The 23,533-nt window shown below is 39.4% G+C and overlaps 1 protein-coding gene and 1 long non-coding RNA gene across 6 annotated transcripts in view; one reads left to right on the top strand and one right to left on the bottom strand.

Moving 5' to 3' along the window:
* The window catches only part of LDAH (lipid droplet associated hydrolase), a 111,628-nt gene extending 108,749 nt beyond the window's left edge, over window positions 1–2,879 (bottom strand). For 3 of the 4 annotated variants that reach the window (XM_005662712.3, XM_013996307.2, XM_013996309.2), the window contains exon 1: window positions 2,788–2,879. The gene's annotated coding sequence lies outside the window, so the exon portion shown is untranslated. The remainder of the gene's footprint in view (window positions 1–2,787) is intronic. The other variant, XM_013996308.2, reaches the window with a different exon arrangement.
* On the top strand, window positions 2,891–22,894 carry LOC102168156. Of its 2 annotated transcripts, XR_002342832.1 has the most exons (6): window positions 2,891–2,934; window positions 3,838–3,968; window positions 4,739–4,866; window positions 12,375–12,464; window positions 20,804–20,860; window positions 21,169–22,894. It is a non-coding gene; the product is annotated as an uncharacterized LOC102168156 (long non-coding RNA). The 2 variants fall into 2 exon arrangements; XR_302621.3 differs by having other exon boundaries at window positions 2,895–3,968.

The following is a 23,533-nucleotide window of genomic DNA, read 5'->3' as shown; positions in this document are numbered from 1 at the left end:
TTCATGTTTGCTGGCCTTTTGGACTTTTTTATTCCCCTGTGAATTGCTTATCTACATCCTTTGTCTAGCTTCCAAGAGGGTTACCTATCTTTTTCTTATTAGTTTGGTAGAGAACTTTGTATACAGCTATTAACCCTTTTCTGGGCGCCTATATTTAACATATACCTTCCTAGATGTTTAATTTTTATTATTCTAGCTTCTATTTTAACTTTAATCGATCTACATAAGGATCCAACTTTGTTTAAAATTTTAAAGAATTAAAATCATACAGTTTAGGGAGTTCCTGTCATGGCTCAGTGGTTAATGAATCCGACTAGGAACCATGAGGTTGTGGGTTTGATCCCTGGCCTTGCTCAGTGGGTTAAGGCTCTGGCATTGCTCTGAGCTGTAGTGCAGGTTGCAGACGCGGCTCAGATCCTATGTTGCTGTGGCTCTGGCATAGGCCGGTGGCTACAGCTCCAATTCGACCCCTAGCCTGGGAACCTCTATATGCCATGGGATTGGCCCAAGAAATGGCAAAAAGACCAAAAAAAAAAAAAAATACAGTTTATGTTTTATGACCATCATGGAATAAAACTAGAAATCAATGACAGAAAGACAAAAGGTAAATCTCCAAATACTTAAAAACCAAAGAGCACACTTCTAAATAATTGATAGGTTAAACAGGAAGTTGCAAAAGAAATTTTAAGATACACAAAACTCCATGAAGATGAAGACAATATGTCAAAATTTGTGAGATGCAACAAAAGCAATGCTGAAAGAGAAATTTATAGCACTATATGCTAACATTAGAAACATTAGAGAAAGTCTCAAATTAATAATCAAGAAACTAAAAAAAGGAGAGCAAAATAAACCAAAAGCAGGGGGAAGAAACGATAGTGCAAAAATTAATGAAACTGAAAACAGAGAAAAATTAAATAAAGAACTAATTCTTTGAAAAAGATCAATAAAAATAAACCACCACTGAAAAAGATAAAGACACATATTACTAATATCATCAATGACACAGGGGTTATCACTAAAGACTCTACAGAATACTAATGCCTGATACCAAAACAAGACAAAGACAGTACACGTAAAAAAAACATGGTAATACCTCTCAAGTCTATGCTCTAACAAAATATTAACAAATAGAATCTAGCAATGTATAAGACGAATTGCATACCACAGTCAAGTGGTATCTATTCCAGGTATATTCAACATCTGAAAAATCAATCAATGTGCACCATATCAAGGTGCTAAAGAAAAATATATGATCACATGAATTAACTAAATGCACCCTATGACCCAATAATTGTACCCTTAGGCATTTGTCCTAGAGAAATAAAAACACAGTCACACAAAAACTCACAAAAGGGTTCGCAGAAGTTCTATAACAGTCCATAACTGGACACTATGCAAATGTCCCTCAACAAGTGAGTGATAGAACCAACTATGGTACAGCCATACCACAGAATATGACTCTGCAATAAAAAGAAACAAACTATAGATATTATCAATTTCTTGGATGGATCTCAAAGGAATTATGCATTCTTTCGTGTGGAAAAAGAAAAAAACCCAAGGATAAGAGTTTACAGTAAGGCCTTATGGTTGGATGAAAAGCAGTGTTAGTCCTGGCTGCCTGCTGCAAAAGAACTTCCAGAGAGCTGTGAAATCAGTGTATGGGTGTGGGCGGGTCATACTTTTAAGAGTTAGTGTTGTAGTTCCCATTGTGGCACAGCGGAAACGAATCCGACTAGGAACCATGAGGTCGCAGGTTCAACACCTAGCCTTGCTCAGTGGGTTAAGGATCCGGTGTTGCGGTGAGCGGTGGTGTAGGTCACAGACCCTGTTCGGATCTGGCGTTGCTGTGGCTCTGGCACAGGCCGGTGGCAACAGCTCTGATTAGACCCCTAGCCTGGGAACCTCTGTATGCCGCGGGTGAGGCCCTAAAAAGAAAAAAAAAAAAAAAAAAAAAAAAAGTTAGTGTTTACTTAGTGCTTACTGCGTGTAAAGCACTGTTCCAAGTGCTATTAAATTTCCTCAGTTAATAAGACAACTTATCAAGTGGCTACTAATGTGCCCCAATTTATAGATGAGAAAAAATGAGGCACAGATTTTTTTCTGAAGAATTGCATGATGCACTGGGGGCAAAAGAAAGCCGCAAGTGTTTCTTTATCTAAATTCAGGGGAGCAAGCTCCATTTTGACCTTGGCGTCACGAGGAAAATTAGAGCAAGTACAGAGAACCTCAACTCAAACAAGGGGTGAGGGCAGTGTCAAGATCAAAGATCGGTGCAAGTGTCAGTTCTCAAGGGTACCTGGTGTAACAAATTTGAGAGAGGCGTTTGGGGGTGGGGGTGGGGGTGGGGGAAGCTGATCCTGCTGAGAAATTTGTTTCCAAACCAAAAGAGCCTGTAATGGACAAGGTAGGAAACTGAGACCCAAGGAGGGAAGAGAGAGACCTGCCCAGGAGTACAAGACCTCTGGAATCCCAAGCCCAAACTTTGGTCACTTCCAGTCACTTCTTCCAGGCCAGTCGCCCAGGGTCCTGGCCCCGACACCCCAGAGAGGCTTCCAAAAAATTCCCCACAGGCGGGCTGCAGTTAGCTGAGCCACCGGCCAAAGCGGCCCCAAACCACCCCGAGCGACCCCAGCACTGTTATTCATACCCCGGGGGCCAGTTGACTCTGCAAGGGCGCACAGGCTCCGCCTGGAGCCATAGGGTGGAAGGGCTGCAGCTCCCGCGTGCCCGCTTAGCCTGTCCTTGCTCTTACAAAATCACCTAAAGGTGGAAAGCATTACTCACCTGTCTGCCGGGAAGGTAGTCGCACTACCGCCAACTTCTCGGTTAGGCTTCCCCAGACCTGAAGCCCCGCCTCCACCTGACGTCACAGAGCCGCGCCGGCGCCCAGCTCTGGAGAACCGGCGCAGTCAGGACACGCTGTGTGGCGGGGTTTGGAATATTCTTAACGGTGGTTTGGGCGGTGTTGGCCCCGATCTACGGAGACCGCTGGGAAGCTATAGATGTGCTGGAAATTCCTCTTACTCTTCTTTAGGATTTAATCTGCTTCTTGTTTCAGTCATCCTTGGTTTATGTTCCAACTTTCCTTACTCCTTTTGTAGCCAAAAATGCCGCCTCTGTATACCGACGCCAGTTACGTCTTGGAGACAGTTTCGAGGAAGAGAAAGAGCAGCTTTACTGCTCTGCTAGGCAAAGGAAGACACAGCAGGCTAATGTCTCAAAACTGTGTCCTGCCTTGAGAGGGGGTAGCAAGGGGTCCTGTAGCTTTAGCTTGAAAGACAGGGTTATTGATTAAGGTGTCTATAGTCTTCCATCGATCATTTCAGAGCTGTCAAGATTGATGTTAGATGGTCTGGTGATGGTTTCTGGTTGTCTTAGTGGTTATCATTCCTTGACTTTCTCTCTGGAATGAAGATTGCTAACAGGGAGGGCTTATTAGGGGGTATTCCAATTAAAAAAAAACACTAGGTGTAATAAAATACTAGCTAGAAAGTAACCATTAGTAAAATAGAGCAATTAAGCAAGGGAGAGATCATTTGTGAAAAGCCAGATGCTAGGTGCAATGTAAGTCTAATTAGCAGGAAAGCATTGTACTAAGTGGGCCAAGGCAGGGCATAACACAATGGAGACGGTTCAACCAGTTTTATTATTATTATTGTTAGTGTTATTTTTGCTATAACACTTTCTCCACTTATCCCCCAGTTTTTCCTCTGCCAGTGTTTCCCTTCCTCCCTTACTGGTTGCATTTCTTCCCTTCCTTCCCCTGCATACACAGGAAGGTTGTTTTTCAGTTGATCTGTTTATTAGTATTCATATTCCTGCCTCTGCTACTAGTTCCTTTAGCAAAATACGGAAGATGCCTATTCCAGAGGTATTTTGAGCTTACCACACCTCAACTCTGAGAAGACAAAGGTCATGTTCGTCTTGCCGAACTGTTGGCATCTTCAGCACCTGGCAGCTAATAGGTGACCAGCATGTATCTGTACAAAAATGCAATAGAAAATACGATGTTTTATAAGCAGGGGAGAAGCAGTCAGGTAGACTGGCTAGTCAGTAATCTCACTCACAAAAAAGACTTGATCCTTTTGTTTTCAGTATCTGAGTGACAGGCATGCTGCCTTCCAACCAGTGGTGTACTGGTCCTCTTCATTACCATCCCTATTTTCAGTTTATGTCCTACACGTAAGTTTACCCAATGAGTTTAACTGAGAGCTTCCCAGGAATCAACTCATTTTAAATTTTCACAGCAACTCCAGTGAGATCAGTATTAACTTGTGATGGTACAGTCTGGAAATAGACAAATGCACAAAATAAGTGATTGAGTGAGTACATTGTAGTGGCATTAAATGATACATTTGTTACCAATGTACTGCTTAATGTATGCAAATTAAGATGACTGTGGTTCAAATGCAAGTTTTTTTCAGTTCTTGCATGTGCATGTATGGTGCATTGCTCAAGTGATTTATGTCTCTGATTTTATTTTAAAAAGTCTGTGCCAAAAAAATTAACCAAGGGGGTTCCTTTTTTAAAAAAAACTATTTTTCCAGACTTTTGGCCACTCTGTTATTATCCCTATATTATTTGCTCTTCAAATAATAGTTTCTACCTTCTAGGCACTTTTTAGGATTGCACTTCCTTTATAGTTCAGGGGTGGAGGAATGTGAGGAAGGGAGGGACCAAGGGGATGTGGTAGTTCTGGCCAATGAATTGAGGAGAAATGCTGTGTTGCTTTCAGGCTGAGCAGTTGATTCCATGAGTGAGATTCTCCAAAACTTCACTTTTTCCTTTGGCAAGATGATGGCGATGTTTGAACGGTGTTGATCCCAACAGCCTGTGTCCTTGAACAGCTGCTGCTTCATAAAGGTATCAGCCATCCTGGGATGAATACATTGGAGAAAGAAACCTCTTATGGAGTTCCCATTGTGGCTCAGTGGTAACGAACCCAACTAGTATACAGGAAGACACAGATTTGATCCCTGGTGTTAATCAGTGTTTTAAGGATCTGGCAACACCATGAGCTGTGGTGTAGGCCAGCAGCTGTAGCTCCACTTCAACCCCTAGCCTGGGAATTTCCATATGCCATGGGCGTGGCCCTAAAAAGACAAGAAAAACAAACAAACAAAGAAACCTCTTGTTATTTTTGCTCTTCTTACAGTGTAGCCTGTCCTAATTGACCAACAGGGACAGCCACATAGAGAGGCTCTTTTTTTCTCACTCTCTTGATTTTAATTCCAAGTGCTTAGGGGAAACTTTCTGATTGGCTTGATTTGGGTCTGGCTTTCAGCAATTGTCCAGTCATCAGTGACAAGCCCTAGGGGTCATATTGTACCTTGCAGAGAGGGACCCTTGGCTACAGTTAAGGGGATCTCAGTGAGCAGACAAACATTCCACAAAGGTAACTATATAGGAACATGTGGCTATAAAATTAGACCCTTGAATACTAATTTAAAACAAGAAATGAAGCTGAAACACTTTCACCTTTTACATGGAAATTTCAGGCTCTCATTACATTCAATGTTTATTAACTACCTATTACATTCCAAACACTCTTCAAGGCACTGAGGACACAAAAGCGATCCAGGGAGAAAAACTTGCTCTCACAGAAACACTAAATAAACATACTAAATACTTTAAGGGATACTGACAGTGGAAGGAGAACTAAAAGGTAGAGTAAATGAGAGTGAAGGGTTCATTCATTACCTATTGCTGCTTAACAAATTATTCCCAAAACAAAGCCGCCTAAAAGAGCAAACATCTAGGGAAGTTACCATTGTGGCTCAGCCAGTTAAGAACCTGACTCCTATTCATGAGGATGCAGGTTTAATCCCTGGCCTCACTCAGTGGGTCAAGGATCTGGCATTGCCATGAGCTGTGATGTAGGTCACAGATGCAGCTAGGATCTGGTGTTGCTGTGGCTGTGGTGTAGGCCAGCAGCTGCAGCTCCAATTCGACTCTTAGCCTGGAAATTTCCATATTGTGCAGGTGCAGCCCTAAAAAGAAAAAGAGAAGAAAAAAAAAAAAGAAAAAAAGAGCAAACATTTATTGTCTCACACAGTTTCTGAGGATCAGTAATCCCAGAGATCAGTAGGAGCTCAAAGTCTTTCATAAGGTTGCAACCAAGCTGGTCAGAGCTACAGATATCTCCTAGCTCCACTGAGGCCAGAAAATCCTCTGCTAAATACAGTCAAATGACTATTGGCCAGTCACTGTACCTCACTGGCTGTTGGCCAGAAGCTGACCTAACTCCCAGGGCATCTGGAGACTCATAAAAACATTCAGGGGTTGACTCCTCATTTCATTAATCTAGTGATGTTCACAAAGAGATGCAATGCAGGGTTTTCTGATTGTTTAATCTCATGATGGGTAGCAAAGAATAATACATGGAAAAAGCTTCAAATGTAAACGTAGGCTTTATGGAATAATTATTCAAATTATAAAACTCTAAGGAATGTAAATTACTAGGAGAGACTTTTATTAAATAAGAGTAATAGCTAATATTTCCTGAACATTGACTATGCGCCAAGTTTTGTGGTAAATGCTTTACATAGATCTAGAAGAAAAGAGAAGCTCGAGGACAGTTCAGAATGATGGATCAGATAAATGGTCCCCTCTTTACCCAAATGATTTGGATTCATGGCTGAGTCAGCCAGAGAAGGATTATAGCAGGAAACAGAAAGAAGCAAATTTCCCACAAAATCGGTGAGAGCTTTGGGGGTCCTAAGGCAGTGCAACTCAGGAATCACTGTGACAGAGTATGGTACCAAGGAAATCTGCCTTCTGCTGAGCAGAGAGGCCTCTGTGCAGTGTCCTAAGGACATGAAATAATATCAGGGAAGCACTTACAGGGAAGAAGTCATAGTGGAGACAGTGGCTCAGCCTCCTGCCATTTCATGGGCAAAATCATTGAAGAGGAAGAGGGAAAAAAAGGTTGCATTTCTGTTACGGCAGAGATCAACTATGCAGAGCTCTTTAAAGACAATTTCAAGAACTCTTACAGTTGTTGGGGACACTTTAGCAAAGGTAAAAGAGTCGTGGAAGACTTACACAAAGAATGATGACAGACAAGTAGGTAATGCTTAGATCTTTATGATAGGAAAGCATACTGCTGGTGGATGTTGTGAGAATGTCATGAAACACAGGAAGTTGAAACTCTTAGTTTAGACACTCTTTGAACTAAGACGCATAAACTGAAGATTTGGTAAAAAGGAACAATAGAAAGAAGAAAAAGAGCAAGGAAATAAGAGAAAAAAGATTTATTTTTAAGTGTAGAAGACAACTAAGATGTGTCATCTTCAATATATATTCTAGAAATAGAACTACTAATTAGAAATATCAGTGAATTTTGAATTGTGGCTTTCCACTGATTCTAAGAGTGAATTTCCTCATTTATATATCTTTAAGGATAGATAATTCTAAATGCTTGTAAATCTATCATTGATTCAGGCAGCCTCTATAAAATTGCTCTGGGGTACTCTGAAATACAGATAAATGTCTTTTCAAACAACTCACATTAAAAAGTAGAACCACATAATGATTCATTTTACACATAAATGAAAATCAATAGCCAAAAATTAGCAAAATTATAGTTACACTGTTATTATAGTTACGCCCATATTATAGTTACACTGTTCCTCCTGGCATTTAGTTATTCTGAGACCCAAAGAGATAGTTGGTTCTAAAAGCCAGTACACTTGGACTGTTCACTGATGGCACTGTCTTCATAGAGGCACTTGGCTTATAAAGAGAATAAACTAAAAAAAGAAAATCTGGCAGGCATCAACATTTAGATGTTCAGGCAATCAATAATAGCATATACACATATACAAGAGATGAAAATAATATTTTTATTTTAAGACTTTTTTTGGTTTGTCTTTTTAGGGCCACACTCTCAACATATGAAGGTTTCCAGCCTACAGGCTGAATTAGAGCTGTTGCCACAGGCCTACACCTCAGCCGCAGCAACTCCAGATCTAGAGCTGTGTCTGTGACCTATACCATAGCGCAAAGCAACATCAGATCCTTAACCCACTGAGCGGGGCCAGGGATTGAATCCATATCCTTGGGGATACTAGTCGGGTTAGTTACCACTGAACCACAATAGGAACTCCTATTTTAAGACTTTCAAGGTCATTCACCTTGTTATATAACTGCAACTCCAAATGCTTTGTTGTAATCCATCAATATGATCCATTAATCCCCCCTCAATGAAACCACACCACCAAGAAACTTTTAGTGGCAGGGCAGGGTATGGTAAGGATAAGAAATTACGGGAAATGTAGTTCAACTATCTCTATAAATTAAAAACAAAGTAGAGTTTGGGGCTAGCTACAGATGAACATCCCCTTAGAGTACAGTATGTTCCCATTTTGTTAGATTCCTCAGACTAATTGCTCTGTTCAACAATATTTTTGTGGGCTAATTATACTGCTACAGAACTTTTAGAAATTATTCCTTCTTATTCTTTAGTGGAGACGTTATATTCTCCAGTAAAATAAGGATGGAATTTATTTTTTCATAAACCAAAATATATTTCAATGTTGCCCATCTATCCAGCTGTCATAGACTGGATTTCTGTCCTTTAAAGTTCTTTGTCCCAAATCCCTGGAACCTGTGAGTATTCGTCATTACAGGACAAAAAGGGATTTGCACATGTGATTAAAATGTGTTAAAGCTCTGAAGATGGGGGAGAGTACCCTGAATTATCCCGGTATCCCTGGTGTAATTCAAGAGTTATAAGAGGGGGAACAGGGGGACCAGAGTCAAAGATAATGTGACAATGGAAGCAGAAGGAGAAAGGAAAATGTGATGGCAGAAGCAGTAGTTATAGAGAGGTCAGAAGATGCTGTGCTGCCTGCTTGAGGGTAAATTTGTATTGTTTTAAGCCATTCAGTTTGTGATAACTTGTTGCAGCAGCAACAGGAAACTAATATACCAATTAAATAAAAGCTTAGACCATTTCTGGCTTATAAACAAGTGAATAATAAATAATATTAGCCAGATAGAATTCCATTTCAGAGTACTATCTGTTACCAAAATACTATGACTTCTCTTATTTCTACCAAGCATGACAGAAGCCCGTTTCCTCTACCTTGCTCCTCTGTTCTGCTATTTGCTGAATACATGCTGTATCACTTTGTAGGAAGGACTTGAGCATCTGCATATTTTGGTATTGGTGGTCCTGAGGTCCTGGAACCAATTCCCCATGGATACAAAGGGACGACTCTTTTCCTGTTTCATGTGACTTTGACAAATATTTAGTCTTAACAGAGAGAAAGCTAATTGACTAATTTATATTTTCCTCTAATGTTTGAGTTTATTTGGGTTCAGCCATATGTATTAGTTTTTAAAGTTTATAGTTTAAAAATGGATTATGTTAGGACCTTAAAAACTGCAAAGGGATCCTATTCTCAGCCCAAACCAACCAGACTAATATATTTGTTTCACACTCTTATTAGCAGCCTTAATGAAGCCCAGGTGTACAATTTAGCTCTCTTTGAATTATCCAGTGGAGATAGTGTTCTCCACAGTGCTGGGTACCACACAATAGAGGAACTCAAAAGCCTGCTGTTCCTTTGCCCTATTATTATGGTTTCTCTCTTCAACTTTGGCTTTCTTGGATTTAGATTTTTAAAAGAGTTCCATGCTTACCTGTCATAGTCTAGTTCCTGCAAACTAAAAGATAGTGTCACTTCATTATCATAGAGTTCATTTTCACTTATTTTTTAAAAAATTCCTTAGTGAAATTGATGGAGTTAAACAAAAATTTAAAAGATATGTTGAATCTCCAGGATTATTAAAGCCTCTGAACTTTAGTTTTAGCACCACCCATTTTTTTTTAACATTTCAGAGAGGTCAGGGAACCACATTTGTTTTCCTTTCTCCCTGCCCCCCCCCTCCACATTTTAAATTTTTATTTTCCCCAGATGGTAAAATTGAGATATTGACCCCAAAAACTGTCCATGGGACAGAGTGAATACACAAACTTTTGGCTGCCCACATCTGGCCTTCTCCCTATGCTTGGGGATAAATCTTATAACTCCTAAGCATTGTGCTGGGCTTGGTTCAAGATAACTCCTTCTAGCTGAGGAAATGGGATTATCCCACATACAACTCTCCTGGTATTGTAGACAAGCTCATCATCAAGTGCCATATTGAATAACTGCTTTTAAGAATGGGGATCACTGAACCATAAATTGGGTAAGAAGAGCTTTTTTTTTTTTTTTGTCTTTTTTAGGGCCACACTTATGGCGTATGGAGATTCCCAGGCTTGTGATCCAATCAGAGCTATAGCTGCTGGCCTACGCCAGAGCCACATATGCCATGGGAGCGTCTGCCACCCACACTAGAGCTCTCAGCAATGCCAGATCCTTAACCCACTGAGCAAGGCCAGGGATCGAACCTGCAACCTCATGGTTCCTAGTCGGATTTGTTAACCACTGAGCCACAACGAGAACTGCAGGGTAAGAAGAGCTTTTGACTGAAGGGAGCTCTTGAGTCCTCCTTAAAAGATAGCTACTATTTGCAAAAAGGAGAAAGAAAATGACATTGTAGATTTTAGATTAATTTAACAAAATATATTAAATGGTCTAAATGGCATGATCCAGCGCAGAAGCATTATTCTAGCCTCAACCTCATACAATCAAGACTTATAATTCTTTTGCCTCAAATATTTTCATTAAGGTTGTATGCAGTTTTACTGAAGAATTATACAGTGTTCTTTCATGTCCATTTCAACATCATTCCCAGACCTCTATGACATATGTAAGCATTCATGCCTTCTGCTTGCAATGCTATTCTCTTCCCAGGTAACCCTACCCCATTAGCTCAGAAAATTCCTGCACAACTTTCAACACTCAAATTTTATCCCTGTCCTAACTTTCCTAGGCAGAATTAGCCTCCTCACCTTTCAAGATACCTTGAATTTATCTATAGTCTAACAGTTCTTACATCTATAGTACATTCATGTCACTTGTTTTTTTGTTTTTGTTTGTTTTTTTGTTTTGTTTGTTTCCTTGTTTTACTGGAACATTTAAAAGTGACTTCCAGACATCATGTTATTTTAACCTTAAATACTTCAGAGTGAATCTCTAACAGATAAGGACTTTCAAAGAAAGATCAAGAGTACCATCATCACACCACACAAAATACGCAATAACTCTTCAGTATTTTAAAATATCCAGCTCAGGAGTTCCTGTCATGGCTCAGCAGTTAACGAATCCGACTAGGAACCATAAGGTTGTGGGTTCGATCCCTGGCCTTGCTCAGTGGGTTAAGGATCCAGCATTGCTGTGAGCTGTGGTGTAGGTTGCAGACGCAGCTCACATCTGGCATTGCTGTGGCTCTGGCATAGGCCAGCGGCTATAGCGCTGATTGGACCCCTAGCCTGGGAACCTCCATGTGCCATGGGAGTGGCCCTAGAAATGGCAAAAAGACAAAAAAAAAAAATCCAGCTCATATTCAATTTCTCTAAAATGGATTTAGCTGTGTCTTCATAGTTCCAATATGGGACTATCTAGGTCATCAATAAGTATTTGCCTTTTACCATTGGAATATATTAATGTTGTCATTTAATCTCATTGCAGAGGCTCTGGTGGTCTATTTTAGACAACATAGCTGTACAAAATTTCAAATGGAAAGTAAAATGTATATAAAATAGAATTTTAGCTTTGAGCATGAATCATAGCATGGCCTTGGAATTATTAAATGATGTACTCTTAAGCAAGTTCATAGCCTTCTGGAGGCAAAATCCATCTTGTTATCAGTGGTCTTAGAACGACCCCCCAAAAAGCAGTTACTGAATTAGCCTCCTAAGGGTAGGAGCAAGACTCTCCTAATGGGTCTCTCTCTCAATGGACATAGACCATAGGCTAATGGTCAAACCAAATGCATTTTTTTTTTGTTTTTTTTGTCTCTTTGCCTTTTCTAGGGCTGCTCCCATGGCATATGGAGGTTCCCAGGCTAGGGGTCTAATCGGAGCTGTAGCTGCTGGCCCATGCCACAGCCACAGCAATGCTAGATCCAAGCCAAGTCTGCGACCTATACCACAGCTCACAGCAATGCTGGATCCTTAACCCACTGAGCGAGGCCAGGGATCGAACCCGCAACCTCATGGTTCCTAATTGGATTCATTAACCATGATGGGAACTCCCCAAATGCATTTTTTAAAAAACCAAGACCAACAAGCCGGAACATAACTTTCACTCCCAATGTTTCCAAAGTGAAAGACCTTGATTAGTTTAACATTCCTGGCCTCTCTTGAGCCCTCCCTCACTCTGCCAGGGGAAAGTGGAGTGACTTGCCTGATACATGAGTTTTGGAAGAATAAGCTATTCATGCTTAACTCATCTCTGTTTTCTTCTTTTGGGAGCCAGTTTCCCATAGGGAGTAGGAGGTCTCTGCTCCTTCAAGATATAACCTGGGCAACTCTCTACACCTGTAGAAGATTGCCTCTGACTCAGTGGGTAAGTCTGTCTAATTCTGGGGTCCACTTTGCAGGCCCTTTTTACATGCATATTAGCAGTGGGCCCTAATATAGCCTTTATCATTAATCAAAATGATGTTTAGGTCTCCCAATGCTCTATAAGCATAAGTAAGACTAAGGTCTTCTTTCTCTCTCTCTCTCTCTCTTTTTTTTTTTTTTTTTTTGTCTTTTTGCCTTTTCTAGGGCTGTTCCTGCAGCGTATGAAGGTTCCCAGGCGAGGGGTCTAATTGGAGCTGTAGCCACCAGCCTACGCCAGAGCCACATCGACATGGGATCCGAGCCGCATCTGAGACCTACACCACAGCTCACGGTAACGCCGGATCCTTAACCCACTGAGCAAGGGCCGGGATCGAACCTGCAACCCCATGGTTCCTTGTCGGATGCGTTAACCACTGCGCCACGACGGGAACTCCCTCATTTTTTTTTTTTTTTTTTTTCGGAACCCAGTTGGGGATGAAGGGTACTATTTTGGGGGTCTTATCAAAAATATAAGTAATCATAAAATATTATGTTAGTATGCTACTATACTCTATTAGATAATATTTTACATAAGATTAAACATTTATATTCTTAAGTGGGATTAATTTGTGGATTTCTTTTAGGGTTTTTGTTGCCAATATTATGCTAGCTTTGTAAAAAAGAATATAGACATTTTCATTCTTTTTATTTTCTATGCTCTGGAACAGTTTAAATAGTATAGGAACTATCAATAATTTATATTTTCCTAAGAATAACCCTTTTAATTCAGGTTCTCAAATTTATTTGCTTAGATTTGCAATCACAAAGTGGTTGCTTATGAATCTTTCAGTTTTCTCTGTATTTGTGATTATTCCATCATCATTTTAATCTTTTGTACCTTCGTGCTATCTCCCATTTCCTCAGTTTATCAGATAATCTAATGGTTTATGTTTATATATTTTTACTTTTTTTTGGAAGAAGCAGTCCTTGGATTTATGTAATAGTTTTAAGATGTTTTTTCCTTTTCAAACTCATCACTGAATACTTTTTATTTGTTATTCTTCCCTCTGCTTTCTTTGGCATTCTTTTTTCCCCCTAACTTGAATCTTATTTGTAAACATGAAATTTCCAGTTATGAATTTTCTTGTGAGCTTTGCTTTGCTTCTATCCCATATTTCTAATGTACTGATGAGTAAAAGTCATTTGATAAGCAGGCAGATTTGAGAGATCTATTTTCCCGTGAAGAAGAGAGTTGAAGAGTCCATTGTTTGGGTAAACATGTTTCCAGGAATTCTTTTAAGCAATAAAGTTATTTCCAGTAATTTTCTGCCCTTCACAATGTGAGACTGTAGCTTGTGCCCTATTGATATCAAACTTGGACATATGGCTTGTTTTGGACAATGACATTTTAACAGATAGTCCATTGTGGGGATCCATTTCTACCCTTGTGGAATTCTCTCATCTCTCTGATCCAAGATCAGTATGTCCCAGATTTGGGTTGTTCCTTTGCCCAGGGTCCCAGAATGAGGAAGACATGGAATAGAGGTGGAAGTGACCAGTGAAGGGCATGTAATGAGAGCAAGAAGTAAATCTACATTGTTACAAACTGCTGAGATTTCTGGGTTGTTTGTTACTGCATCATCAGCTAGCAAAACTGTCTAATAAGTGTATATATGTTCCTTTATATGTACCTTTATATACTCTATTATATATCACAGAATATATCATGTATACTCAATTATGACATAGTAACATCTTTTGAACAAATAACATATAAGTATATTTTGTGGAACTTAAGATGTAGTTTTTTTGCTAATTAAATTTCATGAAAATTTATAGTTGTATCTTTGCTTTTAAAACATATTTGAGGTCATAGTCATAATTTGTTTGGTGCCAGGCCTTTGGTCAAAAATATTCCTCCATCCCAGCTTTTTTTCTCTATACCCATCAGCTCTCTACCCAGCTTTGGAACATGATTTTAGAAATTCAGTAACATGGAAAAAGGACAATGCTTCTACTTGTTTGCAGTTTTTAAATTCCGATTTTATTACTCCTAAAAACCAGTGGAAATGACCTGTAATCATAGTGACATAATATATCTTTATAAATATTGTCTTTTCAGAAGAAAAATGATCTCTTATAACCATCAGATATGTAAACAGCATGAGATATGAAGATAGTTTTAAAAATTCCAAATAGGGAAAAGAACATATTCTATTTTTTTCTTCAAAACATAGCTAAGAAGTCAGGTGTCATTTAAAGATTCCAAAATATGCATCTTATTTTTAATACCATAAACTAAGATTTGTGCCTTTGATTTAGCAAGTGCTTATATAATTTTTCAATTATTATAATGTCTTATAGAATATTGTTTATGATGGATCTAAGCAAAACCATAAGATGCCAAAAATATTTGAAAACAATGTCTTTGGTTCAGTACCACCTGCTTTACATTGTAATTATTTTGCATGGCAAAGCTGGCATAAGTGAAAATTTGGTTGAATTGTCTGATTTAGTTCTTATAAACCCCATTCTCTACATGTTAGAACAAATCTGAGTTTTAGTATGCTAATCTCTGAGTAATCAAATATACCTAGGAAAAAATAATCTGCAGGGGAACTGCAACTATAGACCATATGATCTGCATTATTAGTACTTTCCATGTATAATTCTACACATTGTTATCATTAGCAACACTATTTCAATCATGAATATCACCAAGTTCTGAAGAAATCATTTCTGAATTGTCTCTATTAGACCATGATCAAGAGGAAAAAATACAAGACTGAATTTTCCTTTAGTGTTGTACCTGACATTTTTAAATAGACTCATTTTCTGTGGTTTCATGTAACCTATTATGTTTGTCACTGAATGGCAAGGAGGCCTGTCTCTCATTAGCGCTTCCGCTGGTACTTGAGAAAAATATCCTGGAAGAAAAAAGATTCAATTTTCCCCCCTGGATTTGGAGGCATTTGATTTTTTTTGAGAATTTCATTGAATATCATCTCTAATTTTAGTTGACTATCCCTCACCATATGATGTTACGAGATATAACTAACATACTCTCTACCTAGAAATATGTTTCTCTTTGATCCTAAAAATGGCTTTTGATTAAAAAATTGGCTCTCGATTAGGTTAAGAGTGAGATAGGATCTACGTGGTGGTGGTGGGGAGACTAATCTATTAAAGACAGAGCAAAAGAATAGATCAGAATTAAATGTTACTTTTAAAATCCATCTCTCAATTTCTTCCCTTATTTATGTTCACCTGAGCCCCAAAATTCCATGTAAACATCCACAGATTTGGAATGTGTTTATGTTGGGTTTGTCCATTGTCTGCACGCGCGCGCGTGTGTGTGTGTGTGTGTGTGAGTGTGTGTGTGTATCTTTACAGGGAAGTCTTGGAAATTGTTTTTAGCCCCGTTATTTACCTTGCTCCTCCTTCCTTTTTCTCCCAGCACTAGAGGTGTTCTTAGCAAATCTGTTAATGACTCTACTGGTGGGAGCCGTTTAGGATGTGACAGAATTCCCCTTGCACGACATGTCCTAGTCTGAGTGCTGAATGATCTTTCAGTTGTGAACATTAGACTCTGTTACTCCCATGCTTAAAATTGCTTATTGGCTCCCTCTTACTTCCAAGATGAAACCCACTCTCTATCCAGGATTATAAAATCTTCATGATCTGGTCCTAATCTTCCATTCTGGCCTCCTCTCCCCCTCCAGGAGTCTAAACTATCTAGAATTTCCCGACAAGCTGTATTCTGATCCCTCTGTCTTTACACATCCTATTTGCGTGGCCTGGGATGGCCTTCACCACCGGGGGGCAGGCGGGGGGGTAATTAATTCCTTTTGTTTTAACTAAAATTCTAAACTTTTTTCAATTAAGCCTTTCCAACCCAGCCTCAGGCATCCAACAGAATTCCCACTGTACTTTGTACGCACCTGCTGAAGCAAGGCAGCTAATTTATCACCAATCTAATATCCCTTCTCCCCTTCTTCCTTCATAAGAGACTGCTGATTTTATTTGTATCTTTTTGACAATAGCCATTCTGACAGTGTGAGGTGATATGTCATAGTGGTTTTGATTTGCATTTCCGTGGTAATTAGTGATGTTGAACATCTTTTCATGTATCTGTTTGCCACCTGTAAGTCTTTTTTGGAAAAAAAGTTGATTCAAGTCCTTCATCCATTTTAAAAATCAGGTTGTTTGTTTGTTTGTTTGATGTTGAGTATACAAGTTCTTTGTATATTTTGGATATTAACCCCCTTGTCAGGTATATTGTTTGTAAATGTCTTCTCCTATTCAGTAGGTGGCCTTTTCATTTCGCTGCTAGTTTCCTTTGCTGTGCAAAAGTTTTTAGTTTGAGGTAGTCCATCCTGTTTGTTTATTTTTGCTTTTGTTTCCTTTGCCTGAGAAGACATATCCAAAAGTTTTTTGCTAAGACATATCGATGTCAAAAAGTATACTGCCTATGTTTTTTCCTAGAAGTTTTATGGAGGGGAATTAAAAGGTCGTTCTTGATGTCTGTCATATAGATAAGAGGCAAAGATATGGCAGAACAACTGTAAGGGGGAACTCAGTGGATAAAAGAAATAACTGAGCCTTTCTCCTCCTCTCTGAGCCAGAACTGTGAAGAGTCTAGGTTTCCACAAGGACACATTCAGGTGAGGAGCGTTCATGTTTGCTTTTTATCCCTGAAGGCATATGGGGTGTAGACTGAGTAGGACCCCCATAGCAGATCACAAAGTGAGCATGAGTAAGTTATAGCTTATACATCAATTTATTTTAGATGTGTGTTGTTCTCTCTGTATATTTCCATTTTAAATGTTTCATTTTAAATGAGGCTGAGGCAAGGCCTTGAATCCATCTTGGCCATGAGAATATGCAGAGTTCTTCTGAAGGCAGCCTGATGGTAATTATAAGAATCAACCAGGGACCTTAAGAGTTAAGGGAGAACTCAGGAAAAAAGAGTTAGTCCGGGGAACAGACACCCTTTGCCCCAAGAGTCCCTGCTTTCAATGCAAGATTCTATGTTATGGAATACTGATTTTCTCTTCAATTATGAACACTTATGGTGTTAGTTCTAGAAGAGAGTATAGAGGAGATTGAGTCCAACCGTCTTATTTTACAGAGAAGCAACTGAGACCCACAGAGGTTATACAAACTCACCTATGTCAATGGCAGAGCCAGTTCAGTGTTCTTTCCATTATACAATGTCAATACTAGGTTATTTCACTATTTGTGCTATGACACATGGATGCTCTGGCAAATTTGATTTTTGAGAAAACCTGTGGATTTCTTCCCCATAAAAATGCATAGATACACAATTTTTAAAATGCATTTTATTTCACTGAAAATTGATTTGTTCAATAACCTGGTATTGACATTGTATAATGGAAAGAGCACTGAAAAAAAAGTTAATGTTAATGAGTAGATGAATGAATAAACAGAGTTTTGAAAGAGAAGCACTGACTGAGTGCAGCTGTGGGTGAAGTAAGCTAATTTGCCACTCATCTTAGTTGGGTGGTTGGTGTCTCAAATCTACTCCTTGATTATAAAAGTGTTGATGATATAATGCTGTTGAAATAGTAACTAATCCAGTTGTGTTTCTGGTGTGTCCTCTGGCTCTTCTCCCACTCATTCAAGTGGGTATTCCACATTCCCTGCATCTGAGTGGGAAAGACACAGCAGACAAAAGAAAGAAGGCAATCCTTGCTTTTGCATTTCAAAACTCTGAGCCTCAGAGAAAGGGGAGAAACTCAAGTGACTGGACTATAGATTGCAAGACTTTTTGATAAGAAAAAACTTGGGGACATTCTTTAGGCTGGAGGGGTTAAGAAAGAAAGGGAGAAGATATAACTAATTAGGGAAGAGCTTGGTGGAGCTAGGATAGACCATGGGGAAAGGAAGAGAGATGGCACCTGGAGACCATTTTCTGTCTCACTTGAGCAAGCAACCAAAGTATTTACTACCTATGATCCATAAAGGCATTAAGCTGGAGCCCACAGGCAATCAAGTCTCCTTTTGAGTACCCCCTGGACGAGATTGGGTGCATTCAGTTTGGTATGGCCGTAGACTTGGGTATCCCCTGGGTTGGGGAACTTTGCTACTTGCCCTTGGGTTTATCTTCCTAATGAGAAAACTCCCCAGCAGTGGTCAGCTTGCCACTCATAGCCCCTCAGGGGGACAAGTTATGACCTTCTTTTCAGAGGTTTTGATTGAGAGGTACCCGACCACCCTGTTTGGGATAGCCTCTCACTGTCCTAGGACATCAGTAGTCCTGCTGAAGGAAGGCAGCATCCTGGTCTGTGAATTTTGTGGTGAGCGAGAGCAAAAGACCTGTGACCTAGGTTTAGCTTGAGCTGGGCTGAATCAGCTCCAGATCACTATATCCTGGCCTATGGTAAAGCACATTTCTATTGTCTGACTGAGTTGGGAAGGTTTTAGGGAGTTACAAATAGGAGTCGGGGTTGTTTATAACGTTTTAGTGACAGTAAGAAAAGTCCTAGAAGCAGGGATTGAAAGTCAGTCTGTCGCCTGTGCCCACCCATGACACTTTAGTGGACCATAAGCTTTCATTTGCCCCTCTCTTTTTCCATTTTGCGGCCTTGGCCCATCTAACTTTAAACCATCCCTGCTTTCTTTTCCCCCATTATACTTGTCTTTAAGTGTTGTTTACATGGGGGTCACCAGGAAACAGTGTCCCAGACATGGAAATGCAAAAGATATTGATATATGTCCTTTCAGTGTAGTGCTGGTTGTTGCCTAGTGTACACTTGGGGGGTTGTTTAATTGTAAACAGGTGTGCTTCTGTCACTGGTTTTCTATGGTCCTTTCATGGGGTAGAAGGTAATTTATAAAAAACTGATTGTAGTACGTATGATTATTGTCCATAGTAACGTAAGTGAATTTTATCTGGTAGAAGTAAAATTGATTTCTGTCTATAAAAAGGAGAAGCCTATATCTTGTTGAGCTAAATAATATTAATCGGTTTTACATATATTAGCTAACTGATTCATCATTCCAAAGATATTTCAAAAATGTAAAGTTCCATATATATATATATATATACACATATATGTCTACATATATATGACTATATGTATTCAAATACTCCTTTATACTGGTCTTAATCTCTCACTGTTTACCTTACTAATTAATAACTTGAGTAAAAAAAATAATATATGAAATCTTTGACTTAGGTTCATTTTGTATTTGCATGAGTCATTTTGACTTTTTCAAATTATACTTAAGAGGCTAACTTCTTAAAATGATAGAGACTTCTTGAGACGATTCTCTGAGATTTTTCTCCTCGTTTACTCTATGCTACTTTTAAAATGTTGCTTTCTGTTCTAGAACACAAAATTTTTTCCATTGCTCTAAATGGTCATAACATTAGATGTAAACGGAGAGGAATGTGGTTGATTGCTGCCAGTACTAATTTTTCTTAATCATGGGACATTTTTGTTCAATAAAATGTATTTACTCTAGTTGGCTTAGTCTTGTAGGACAAGATGTACTTATAAACCTAGTCAAGCATCTTGCCCAGATTCATATGTACAAAGGGGCGAGGCAGGAGATTAGCAGTGTTGATGGAACTAGCATTATTATAAGAGCAGACACAATCCAGCATTTCCCTCTTCTAATGATTTATGGCTAAGCTGAGCACCATAAACCACATTAGACTTTTTTTTTTTTTTACCAGAATGGGATAAAACAAGAATAGTCCAGTACAGCAAAATAGTATAAGCAAAGTATCAGAGATTATGAGCATTGGAATGGTCAAGATATGAGGAAAGATTTTACTGATTGGGCAGATTATAAAAGAGGAACTGTGCAAGATAAGATAAATGAAGGCCTTTGAAATTTATCCTATAGGGAAGTGAGGAGATTCTGGTAATTCTTGACCAGGGGGATGGAATTTTAAACATAAATGGCTTAAGAAGACTAATATGGCAGTCATGTGTCACAAGGACTGGATTTGGAGTGTCTGGGTGAGGTGGGTGTGGGAGAAATAAAGATAGCCTTGAGAACATCCTATATGCGAAGTTAAAGAAGAATGTCAGAGATTTTTGAAGGGTTTAACAACCTTTGAAATATAAAATGAGAAAGAACGTGATATTGAAAATGACTTCAAAATTTGAAATTTGGGATGAATAATGCCATTGAAAGGGAGGACCCTCAAAACTTTTATTTACTGAATTTTTTTCAGTGTAAGGCAGATCTGACAATATCCTATATTCTATGATTTTCATTGCTTTTACATTTTGAATCATTTCCCCCAGTTTGTCTCATATGGTAGTCACAACAGTCTGTGAAGCAGGCATAGTAATTGCCCTTTTCCAACTGTTAATCTTACAGAAGAAGAAACTGAAGCCCAGAGATGTTAAGAGAAGAAATGATTTATTCAAACTTCAGGTAGGTGGCTCAACCTAGACTGGTTGTGTTTTTGATCAAAGAAATGAGTAAAATGATGTACAAGCATCACAGGGATTCAGGATAATAGGTGAGTGCTCAGTTAGAGAAAGAAGAATTTGGGCTTAGAGATACGGTCAGTTCTCTTCTAGATGTGAAATATGAGTGTCATAGACATGAAATAATGGGAAAGTGAGGGTCCAGGTATCTTGAACTTGACTCTCTAGTGTTAATTCGAATTGGAAGTGGAATCTTACCCAGTGAAAACATGCATGTTGTAAGCTATAACATACTGATCACTCTCTACCCAGATTTGTGGAAATTTTCTGGTGTACAGCATAAAGAATGCTCCTCCAAGGAAGAGAAATTGACTTGACCAAGCAAGAGGAGGGATGGGGCCAGCATATGACACGAAGGTGAAGAGATAAGAGAGCTATGGAAAGGTTTCCCTGAAGCAAGGCCCTCTCCACCCACCATAGGATTTGTGCAAGGTGGGACGAAAAGATTTTGTCATGCCATCCCTTGTTGGGTATGTTCCGGAAACAGTGTCGGAGCAGCACTGCATGTTCTTATCTCCGCACTCTCCTTAGGTCAGGGATGAGTGGAAGTATAGAGGGTAGTAGGGGTAGTAAGTAACCGTCGCATCCATTTTCATCTCAGATACTGGCCACTGGTGCAAAAGCCTTAAAGCATGTGGGCCTGTTATCAAGGCTATACCTTGTCTTCCTCTCATAGTTCATGGGATGCTGATAAAGAAAACTGCTGCTTGGGTTAGTTTCTGTCTGGCACTAGAGGGATTTTTAAAATCTGTTCTGTCATCTAATAAGTGTTAATACCTCTAGAGTTGCAGTTTGGGTACTTAGCATCAGGGCCAATCAGTGGAAAATTTTGGCAGCAAAGAGCATGTACTTCTGTCATTTCCAGTGAAGTTGTACATAATAAAGTGTCAACACCTCTCCAGGGCTCAGAAGAAATGTGCTGGAATCCTGAGCCTTTGATGTTTGTGTTGGCGAATTTTATGTCAACTTGGCTGGGCCATGATGCCTAGATATTTGGTCAAATAATTTGTGGATATTTCTGTGAAGGTGTTTTTTGGATGGAATTCACATTTAAATTGATGGATTTTGGAGTTGTCTGGTGGCTCAGCGGGTTAAGGATCTGGTGTTGTCACTGCTGTGGCATGGATTTGATCCTTGTCCCAGAAATTTCTGTGTGCTGCAGGTGCGGCAAAAAAAAAAAAAAAGTGGTCGATTTTGAGTAAAGCAGATTACCTTCCAGGACATAGGTGGGCCTTAAGTTGGGCCTCAAGTTGAAAGCCTTAATAAAACAAAGACTGACGTCTTCCAAGCAAGAGGGTATTACGAGAGAAGCTTGCCTTGGAACTCAGAATGCAGCTTCTTTCTGGGTCTCCGTCCTGTTGGCCTACCCTGCAGATTTTGGACTTGTTAAGCTTCTGTAATCATGAGGCAATTCCCTAAAATCTCAATCTCTCTCTCTCTCTCTCTCTATCTCCCCCCTAGTTTTCTAGTTATCTTATTGTTATGTAACGAACAACTCTGAAACTTAGTGGCACAACTGGGATGGCTCAATTTTATGGGCTGGAATAAAGTCCACTTTTAAGACAGCTCTTATACAACCATGTGGATAGCAAGTTGGTACCAGCTGTTGTCTGGGAGCTTAGCCAGAGTCATTAGCCAGTAGACCCTGTTCCTCTGCATGTGGGCCCCTCCACAGGCTTCTTGGACTTACTCACAGCGTGGCAACTATATACATATACAGATATATATATATATATATATATATATATATATATATATATATACACACACACACACACATGCATATACATATATATACATGTGTGTATATATATATGTGTGTGTGTGTGCAAAAGTTTCTATCCCTTACACATACAAAATAGACCCATTCCTTATCCTCAAGACCACCAAATCTCATCCCTTTAAGAATCAACTTGAGGAGTGCCCGCTGTGGCTCAGTGGTTAATGGATCCAACTAGGAACCACAAAGGTTTGATCCCTGGCCTTGCTCAGTGGGTTAAGGATCTGGCGTTGCCGTGAGCTGTGGTGTATGTTGCAGACGTGGCTCAGATCCCGTGTTGCTGTGGCTGTGGCATAGGCTGGCGGCTCCGGCTCCGATTTGACCCCTAGCCTGGGAACCTCCATATGCTGCAGGAGTGGCCCAAGAAATGGCAAAAGGACAAAAAAAAAAAAAAAAAAAAAAAAAAAAAAAAAAAAAAAAAAAAAAAAAAAAAGAATCAACTTGAAGCCCAGGATCTTATCATCTTGATCAGGTCCAAGTGCGGATGAGGCTCTTTAGCGGGGTACCATCCCTCAGATACAACCCTTTTTTCTTTCTTTCCTTCTCTTTTCCTTCCTTCCTTCCTCTCTTTCTCTTTCTTTCTATCTTTCTTTCCAAAGTGATTCATATATATATATATATATATATATATATGCACACACACACACACACTCACATATATATATGCACATACATTCTTTTTTAGATTCTTTTCCATTAAGTTTATTACAAGATATTGAGTATACCCACGCACCTACAGCCAACTAATCTATGACAAAGGAGGCAAGGCTATACAATGGAGAAAGGACAGCTTGTTCAATAAGTGGTGCTGGGAAAACTGGACAGCCACATGGAAAA

Source organism: Sus scrofa, chromosome 3, assembly GCF_000003025.6.
Source record: "Sus scrofa isolate TJ Tabasco breed Duroc chromosome 3, Sscrofa11.1, whole genome shotgun sequence".
Lineage (NCBI taxonomy): Eukaryota > Metazoa > Chordata > Mammalia > Artiodactyla > Suidae > Sus > Sus scrofa.
Note: the sequence above shows the minus strand (reverse complement) of the source record. Positions and strands in the feature narration are given on the sequence as shown.